Here is a 9,478-nt window from a genome sequence, read left to right on the forward strand (position 1 = left end):
CGGGCCGGCCCCCCTCCCGGGGAAGGGGAGTCCCGGGGTGGGAGGGAGCGAGGGGAGGAGTTCCCCCCTCTGGGCCCCTCCCACCCGAGGACTCCCCGCCCTGGAGGGGGTCCCCAGGCCACCCCTCAGGGCGGGGAGTCCCGGGGTGGGAGGGGCCCGACAGGGGGAAAACTCCCCCTCCCACCCCGGGACCCCCTTCTCCGGAGGGGGGCCCCGCCCCCGATCGCCCCCCGAGGGACGGAGTCCCGGGGTGGGAGGGATCAGTGGGAGGAATTCCCCCCTCTGACCCCTCCCACCCGAGGACCCCACTCCTCCGGAGGGGATCCCCCTGCCCCCCTCCCCTGGCCCCTCCTCCTCCCTCCTCCCTCCTCCCCCCTCCCCGAGCCCCCCCCTGCCCCCGCCCACCTCCCCGAGCCCCCTCCTCCGGAGGGGACCCTCATCCCCTGCCCCCCCCGCCTCCCCCTCGTCCCCCCCGAGCCCCCTCCTCCGGAGGGGACCCCTCATCCCCTGCCCCCCCCGCCACCCCCTCGTCCCCCCGCCCGCGGAGCCCCCCGTGTGATGTCGGGACGGGCCGGAGCCCCGGCGGTGTCGGGCGGTGCTTGTGAACTGCAGGGGGGACCCGCCGAGCGGGCCCGGCCCCGTGGAAAGGGGGATCCAGGGGGGGCGCCGGCTCCGGCCCTCGCGGCTTTATTAAAACCGGCGCCCCCAAGCTCGCGGCTGCGGGGACACGGCCCGGGGGACAGGGGGACGGACGGGACGGGCGGGGGGGCAAGGACGGAGCGGGGGTGCGGGCAGGTCGGGCTGTGCAGCGGAGCAGCGAGGGGAGGGGAGCAGGGGCAGGCAGGGGGGGCGGGGCAGGGGGGGGGCCGGGCTGTGCAGGAGGGCAGCGACAGCGGCCGGGGAGAGGCGGCGTGCGGGGAGCGGGTGGAGGGTGGGGAGGAAGGGAGGGGACGAAAAAAAGGGGGAAAAGCAAAAGAAAGACAAAAACAAAAGCAAAGAAAAAGGGCCGCGGCAGCGAGAGGCTCCCGCGGCGCTGCTGCCTCCCCGCGCACTGCCCGAGCAAACGGCCGCGGGGGCGAGTTCCGGCGCTTAAATACCCCCGCCCCGACCCGCCCCCTGCCCGTCCCCGCCCCGCGCACCTGGACGGGCCCCGCCTCGCACACCTGTGCGGGCCCCGCTCCGCCCCGGCCCCGCCCCGGCCCCGCCCCGGCCGCGCCGTTTTAAAGCCGGCAGAGCCGCGCTCGTCCCGAGTTTGTGGAGGAACCTCGGACCGGGATGCTGCGGGAGCGATCGGCGCGTCGGAGGACCGAGGGTGGCGATGGAGCTCGGCAGGGGGACCGGGACAAGGATCGGGGGCCAGGACCGGGGACCGCGACCGGAGGAGCGAGGTTGGTTTGGGGCTGGGATGGGGCTCGGCATCCGGACGGGGACCAGGATCGGTGCCGGGCTCATCCCAGCCCGGCCTCGCCGCCTGTGCCCCGGCAACGCGGGCGAGAAGAGCAGCTCCGGGCCGGGCGCTGGGGCCGAGCGCGGCGGGGCCGCTCGGGCCGGGGCTCTGCCGGGGCCCGGTCGGGGGAGAACGGCGGCGCGTTCGTCGTGTAGACGCGGAGCCGGGGCTGGGACCGGCCGGGGCGCGGGGACACGCCGGGCCGGCCCCGGGACCCCCGAGGAGGGGTGCCGCCCGTACCCCCCGCGGGATCGGAGCTTCCCCGCTCGGGCACCCCCGAGGCCACCGCACCCGCTCCCGGGGCGAACATCGCCCGTCTCCCCCTTAAACGCGGCCCCAGGAGGTTCCCACCCCCAGGGCCCCCCCGGGAACGAGGGCTCTGGGGCCCGCCGGGGCTCCGGCCACGGGCCCGCTCCGGCCGCGGGGAGCCGGGGGCCTGCCGGGGAGGGAAGAACGGCGGCAGCCCTTTCCCCGTTCCTCCCGTGCTCCGGGACCCCGAGCAGAGCTGCTCGTTTGTCCCCGTGTCCCTGTGTCTGTCCTCAGGCGGCCCCAGGAGCTGGCACTGACCGGTGCCGCGGGTCGGGCACAGGCTGCTCCCAGCTCTGCCTGCGAACTTCGGCAATTACCGACAGCAGTTCTTTGCCCTGCCATCCAGAAGGTGCGGCTCATCTGACACCAGCCAGGTGAGACCTGAGGCTCTCCTTCCTCTCCCCGCTTTCTCGGCAACTCGCACCCTCCGGGGCAAACCCTCTGGTTTTCAAAATCCCGTTGAAACATTTCCTCTTTATTTGCAGACGGGGAAGGCCCTGCCTGGGAGGGAAACGGCTACAGGGGAGGAAACCAAGAAATGCTCCAACCGGATGGTGCTGCGCGAGTCAAAAGAGGGGCAAGACGGCGGGCAAATACAGTCAGGAAATGAGCTTTTATTCAATCTCTGCAGGAGCCCTTCGCAGCCACGGGCCGGAGGGAGCGCGGCCGGCTGGGCTGTGCCCGGCTGGGACGGGCACCAATTCATCGCTGCCCTGCTCAGGGAGGTTTTCCGGCCCCGTCCGGGCTTCACCCAACGGCTGCAAAGGTGCTCGGTGCGGCATCCGAGCTCATTTCCAGGGATAAAGGAGCCAAACGAGTCCGGAGGGATCCCTCGCTCCGAGGCAAAGGCGTTTGGTCGAGTGTCGCCGCCTGGTCCCGCCTGCGGGGGAGCGTCTCCTCCAGGTGAGCCTTCGGAACCCAAAATGCCGGGGGGGCTCAGGTCGGGGCCGCTTTTCGGGCCCGGAGTTGGACGGAGCCCTCGGCGGCTCCCGCTTCCCGCCAGGAACGTTCTCGGGGCTCCCTGGGCAGTCCCAGCTGGGCAGGGAACGCGGGCTGGGAGGAGGCCGGAGCGACAGACAGCGACCCAGCCCTGCTTGGGCTTCCTATTGCCAGGGGATGGAGGAGCTGTGCCCTGGAGCTGTGCCCTACAGCCCCCGTGGGGTGGGCACGGGGAAAGGGCTGCCCGCGGCTCCTCAGCCGGGCGCTGCTCTGAACGGGCCCCCTGAGATGCCTCACCCTGGACACGCCCCAGCGCCAGCCCCAAAGGACCCAAAGAATCCAGCTGGCACTCGGCAGTGTCGGCACGGCGGGGCTGCAGAGCAGCGCGGGCAGCCATTCCCAGGGCCCACCTCCCAGAGCTCCCCCGCGCCCCCCACGTGTGTCCCGCCCGCCCCAAATCCCTGCCCTTCCAGCCGGAGGTGCTCTGAAAGCAGGGCTGTGCATCCCTTTCCTCGGGAAAAGAATTCCCGGGTCGCTCCCGAGGCTCCGAAGGGACAGCGGCTTCCGGCCGGACAGACGTCCTCGCCCGTGCTCAGGGCTGCCTCGCCCCGGGCCGGGGTAGCGCGCGCGTCCGCCGCCCCGCCTTCTCCTGGGCAGAACACATCCCCTGGAGCCCGGCCCGGGGCAGAGAATCGGCCGAATTCCAAGGAACTCGCTCAAGTTCCCCCAGGGACCCCGGCTGGGGCTGGGGGAGGAGGGTTATAAACAGCAAAGTCTGTGGAAAATGAACCTGTCCTTGTCCCGATCCCGCTGAGCAGACCTGGAACTGTGGCTGCTTCCTGGCAAACCTGGCGTTAAAGTGGCAGCTCTGCGGGGGAAGATCCGGGCTCCAGGAGGCACTGGGAGGCTATTGCAGCAGGAATTCCCCATGGAATTGCGGGCTGTAGGTAGAATTCATCCAAACCTGCAATGCTGAGACCGGAACCCAAACCTGGGCCCCCCGCAGAGAACAATCTTTGTGCTGCCCTGTCGGCCAAAGCCGCTGCGCTGAGAGATCTTGGCAGCCTGAGGGAGGGCATTCTCTGCATCCCAGCAACCTCCATCTCCCTAGGGGACAATCAAAGTCCCAGCCAATTCCTTTTGCCTTTCCACAGGGACACTGACCCTTATTTGGTCCTGCTCTTCCACGGTCCATTTTGGGGGATGAGTTTGTGCTGCTTTACGTTCCACGACTCCACCCACAGCTGGAGCTTTGGGGTTGTGCTTCTCTACTCCCAGCAGGTTCCCTAAGGAGCCAGATACTCCAACAATCCCCTCGTTTGGCTTTCTAGGTGAATTGTGCACAAGCCAGTCCCCCATTCCCTATCCAGACTGGGAGTGCTCTTGCCCTTGGTACAGTTGGCTCTGGCTGGGCAGGAACTGAGAGCAGGACACGGGGCAGAGTGGATCAGCTGCCAGGGAACCTCTAGGAGATGAAGCTACGGGATCCTCATTCCAATCAAGGGAACACATTCTGTCTCTGGCAGAAGCCGGGAGCCAAAGCAGATCCCGCCTGGCCAGGCTGGGGGGCAGCAGTTGGATCCACTCTGGGGGAAACCCCCTGTGCCTGCCAGGAGCTCTGACTCTGTTTGTCCTGCCAGCTCCTGACCAGTGTCAGGGCCACTGGGAGGGATTCAGAATCCAAAGAAACCCCAAATCCTACCGCAGGATTCAATCAAAGAAGAAAGCCATTATTGTCATAAAAGCTTAAAAGCTGTTAAAAATTCTAGGACAGCAATACTGGGATTCCCAGGAAACTTAGTAGTGCTCTTGGTTCCATTTCAATGTATCTTTAGTCCCTCAATGAGCAGCTTGGAGAACTTCCCCTGGGATTTGGAGGCTGAGCAGGGTTTGCTTTGGATTGCTTGGCACCTCTGGCCCCAGCTGGTGCAAACACAACTTGGGCCAATGTGGTTAAACACAGTTTGCTACACAAACAGTTGCTGTATCCTGCAGAAATTACCCAAGTTTGCAGATAAAACCTTCATCTCTGTCCCTCCTCAGTTACCCCAGGTTTTCCGGGCTGGGAGTTACAAGGAGGCTGTAAATTCAAAGGCAAAAAGAGAAGGTCTGTCAGTAAAAGGCACAAAGAAGGGGACAGGTTTCAAAAACATTTCTGCAATCCAATGAATAACTCTTTCCACTTTCCCAGGGAGAAGAACAGGAAACTCACAGCCACCAAGGCCTGACAGTCCCCTGCAGCCAGAGCTCAGCACACAGCCAGAGAGGCAATTCCAGCATCTAAAAGAAAAATTAAGAAGAAAAAAGTGATTTATTTTGTTTTCAAGTTCCTTTAAGTTGTTCCAAGCAAAGCAAGCCTTGCTCTGGTTTCAGTTGGGGGAACAGTGAGCGCTGGGCACAGGGCACGTCATTAATGCCCAGGGGATGGGGCTTTGTGGGGGAGGGAAGAGCAGCTGATGGAGTTGCCCAATCCAATTCCTGCCCCAGGCCTGACTGGCCCAGGACAAACCCTCTGGCAGGCAGTGGGTTTGTTCCCTCTCATGGTCAGTGCCCAGTGTGTCCCTGTGGGCAGTGCCAGGCTGGGGACAGGCACACGCAGCTGGCAGCACTCTCTGCCCCAAACAGCCTCGGGGGGCAGCGCAGCCCCGGGGATCGAGGGGGGCTGGAGGCGGCCCAGGAAAGGACCCCCCGCTCCCCCCGGGGCAGCTCCACAGCCCCCCTGCCCTCTCTGCCACGGGGGCCCCGCTGCTCCCCCGGCTGGCACAGAGCCCCCTGCCCATGGCTGGCAAATCAGGGCCAGGGCTCGGCCTCGCTGCAGCCGCCCCACACAGGAGCAACTCAGGGCTCAGCCCAACATTTCCCTGCTTGGCCACTGCAGAGACCCTCAGTTCACCTCAACAGGTTCCTTCTCTTCCCAGCAGGTTACCTGAACTTTAACACCCACAACTGTCTGTGTCTCTCACCACTCATCACCTCAGGTTACCTCAGTGTGTTCATTCCCTGCCCTGCAGAGAATGAACCTCCTTTTTAACCCCCCTTCCAACCTACTCCTGATTACCTCTTCTTGAACACAAAAGAGTCATTCTCTCCCCCAAAGATTTCCTCCTTTTTAACCCGCAGAGTCTTCCCTACCTGCACACTCCTGATTACCTCTTTTGGACCTCCAAATATTCATTCTCTACCCTGCACATTTGCTCAAGTTTCACCTTCAGAAATTTCTCCGCCTCTCTCCTACTGACTGCCTCACTTTGTTCCAAAATATTCCTTCTCTCTGCTTCACATTGCCACAGATTTGACTCCCACAATTTTCCCTACCTCTCCACATCTGATCACCTCATATCACCTAAATATGTTCATGCTCTACCCTACAGACCACCTCAAGTTTACTCTCAAAACTTTCCCCACCTCCTCACCATTGACTACCTCCTATTGACCTCCAAATATTCATTCTCGACCCTGGAGAGTTTCTCAAGTTTTCCCTGTCCCCTGATGACTGCCTTAGTTTATCCCAAAATGTTCATTCTCTCTGCCAGACACTGCCACACATTTTACCCCCAGAACCTTCCCTGGGCCCACTGTGGTGTCCACTCCTGATTGCCTCCTCTGCACCTCTCAGGATTCATTCTGGACCCTGGAGATTACCTCAGAGATTTCTGCCCTGAATCTCCCCACCTGGCCACCACTGATTACCTCAGTTGACCTCCTGATGTCCTTTCTCTCCCCTGGAGATAACCTCCTTAAAAACCCCCCAAGTTTTAACTCAAAATATTCCTTCTGTCCCCTGGACATTACCTCAAGTTTTACCCCTGTAATTTTCCCCATATGTCCACAACTGATTACCCCAGTTTACCTCAGGATGTACATTCTCTGCTCCACGTGACCTCAACGTTTACAAACACAAATTTTCCCTCCTTGCCCATCACTGACTGCCTCACTTTACCCCAAGGTATTCATTCTCTCTGCTACAGATTTTACTCCCAAAATTCTCCTTACCTACCCACATGTAATCAGCTCCTCTGTACAAATACATGTTCATTCTCTACCCTGTGGGCTACCCCAAGTTTACCCTAAAACACTTCCCAACTGTCCACCACTGAGTACCTCATTTATACTTCAAAATATTCACTCTCTGCCCTGGACGTTCCCTCAAGTTTTAACCCCAAAGGTTTCCCCCCATCCTGCCCACCCCTGACTGCCTCAGTGTCCATCAGGAGGTACATCCTCTCTGCTACAGGTGACCTCACACTGGACCCACTGCATTTTCCCGACCTCTCCACATCTCAGCAACTCACTTCTACCTCAAGATGTTCATTCTCTACCCAGCACACCACCTCCAGTTTACTCTCAACACTTTCCCCACCTCTCCACCACCCAGGAACTCATTTTCACCTCAGAAGATTCACTCTCTGCCCTGCAGATTCCCACAAGTTTTACCCCCCACATTTTCCCTGCAGGTCCGCAAGGTTTACCCCAGTTTACCCCAGGAGGTGCATTCTCTCTCCTCCACATGACCTCTGATTTTACAAACACAAATTTTCCCTCCCTGCCCACCACTGACTGCCTCACTGGACCTCAAAAGCCTCATTTTCTCCCCTAGGTGACATCCACACTTACCCTCACAGTTTTCCCTGCCTGCAAACTACTTATTACCTCATTTTTACCTCCAAAGATTTGTCCTCTGCCACAGAGATGACCTCAAAGTTTCCCCCAAAACCTCCTTACCTGTCCACTAATGATTACCCCAGTTTACCCCAGGAGGTGCATTCTCTCTGCTGCACATTACCTCAGGTTTGACAAACAAAGATTTCCCTCCCTGCCCACTGCTGACTGCCTCACCTTACCCCAAAAGATTCATTCTCTCTGGGACAGATTGCCCCACATTTTACTCCCAACATCTGCCTTACCTGTCCACGTCTGACCAGCTCCTTTGTACCTACAGAGGGTCATTCTGCACCCCACACACACCTCAGGCTTATCTCAAACCTCTCCCCACCTGTCTGCCACCCAGTGCCTCATCTTTACCTCAACACATTCCTTCTCTTCCCAGCAGATCACCTGAACTTTAACACCCACAATTGTCTGTGTCTCTCACCACTCATCACCTCAGGTTACCTCAGTGTGTTCATTCCCTGCCCTGGAGAGAATGAACCTCCTTTTTAACCCCCAAACTTTCCCCTTCCAGCCCACTCCTGATTACCTCTTCTTGAACACAAGAGTCATTCTCTCCCCAGAGTCTTCCCTACTGCACACTCCTAATTGCCTCTTTTGGACCTCCAAATATTCATTCTCTGCCCTGCACATTTGCTCAAGTTTCACCCTCAGAAATTCCTCTGCCTGTCCCCCTACTGACTGCCTCACTTTGTGGGGGTCAAATCTGTGGCAATGTGCAGCAGAGAGAAGGAATATTTTGGAACAATTTTCCCTACAAGTCCACCACTGAGTACCTCATGTTCATCTCTCAATATTCATTCTCTACCATGCAGATTACCTCAGATATTTCCCTCCCAATTTTCCCTATGAGTCCACAACTGATTACTCCAGTTTACCTCAGGATGTACATTCTCTCTGCTCCACGTGACCTCAAATTTTACAAACAGAATTTTTCCCTACCTGCCCAACACTGACTGCCTCACTTCACACCAAGATATTCATTCTCTCTGCTACAGATTGCCCAGATTTTACTCCCAAAATTCTCCTTACCTACCCACATGTAATCAGCTCCTCTGTACAAATACATGTTCATTCTCTACCCTGTGGGCTACCCCAAGTTTACCCTAAAACACTCCCCAGCTGTCCACCACTGAGTACCTCATTTATCCTTCAAAATATTCACTCTCTGCCCTGGACGTTCCCTCAAGTTTTAACCCCAAAGGTTTCCCCCCCTCCTGCCCACCCCTGACTGCCTCAGTGTCCATCAGGAGGTACATCCTCTCTGCTACAGGTGACCTGAAATTTTACAAACACAAATTTTCCCTCCCTGCCCACCACTCACTGCCTCACTTTACCTCCAAATGGTCCTTCTGTCCTCTACAGATGACATCAAGTCTTACCCCCAACATTTCCCTTCCTCTACATCACCCATTATCTCTTCCTGACACCCCAAATTTCCATTCCATCCCTACACATTCCCTGAGTGTTTCCCTCCCAAGCATCCTTCCCCTGTTCCCTGCTTAATAACTCACACTCCAGCCCCAGGCTCTCCACTCCCCCCTCAGTGGGACCCCTCCAAAATGCCACCTCCCTCCCCTCTGCAGCACCTCACCTTTTCCTACACAAAGAGTTGCTGGGTCCCCTCAAAATTACATTTCTGCAATCTAATGAATAACTCTTTCCAGTTTCCCAGGGAGAAGAACAGGAACTCACAGCCACCAAGGCCTGACAGTCCCCTGCAGCCAGAGCTCAGCACACAGCCAGAGAGGCAATTCCAGCATCTAAAAGAAAAAAAAGAAGAAAGAAGTGATTTATTTTGTTTTAAAGTTATATTAAGTTGTTCCAAGCAAAGCAAGCCTTGCTCTGGTTTCAGTTGGGTGAACAGGGAGCGCTGGGCACAGGGCACGTCATTAATGCCCAGGGGATGGGGCTTTGTGGGGGAGGGAAGAGCATCTGATGGAGTTGCCCAGTCCAATTCCTGCCCAAGGCCTGACTGGCCCAGGACAAACCCTCTGGCAGGCAGTGGTTTTGTTCCCTCTAATGGTCAGTGCCCAGTGTGTCCCTGTGGGCAGTGCCAGGCTGGGGACAGGCACACGCAGCTGGCAGGACTCTTTGCTCCAAAGACACTTCTGG

General features: G+C 58.9%; 1 long non-coding RNA gene across 1 annotated transcript; it reads left to right on the top strand.

Moving 5' to 3' along the window:
* The first annotated feature begins 2,385 nt into the window (after window positions 1-2,385).
* LOC135412635 (uncharacterized) lies at window positions 2,386-9,147 on the top strand. The gene is made up of 2 exons (XR_010429810.1): window positions 2,386-2,659; window positions 9,031-9,147. It is a non-coding gene; the product is annotated as an uncharacterized LOC135412635 (long non-coding RNA).
* Window positions 9,148-9,478: the final 331 nt, after the last annotated feature.

This window comes from Pseudopipra pipra, chromosome 4 (genome assembly GCF_036250125.1).
Source record: "Pseudopipra pipra isolate bDixPip1 chromosome 4, bDixPip1.hap1, whole genome shotgun sequence".
Classification (NCBI taxonomy): Eukaryota; Metazoa; Chordata; class Aves; order Passeriformes; family Pipridae; genus Pseudopipra; species Pseudopipra pipra.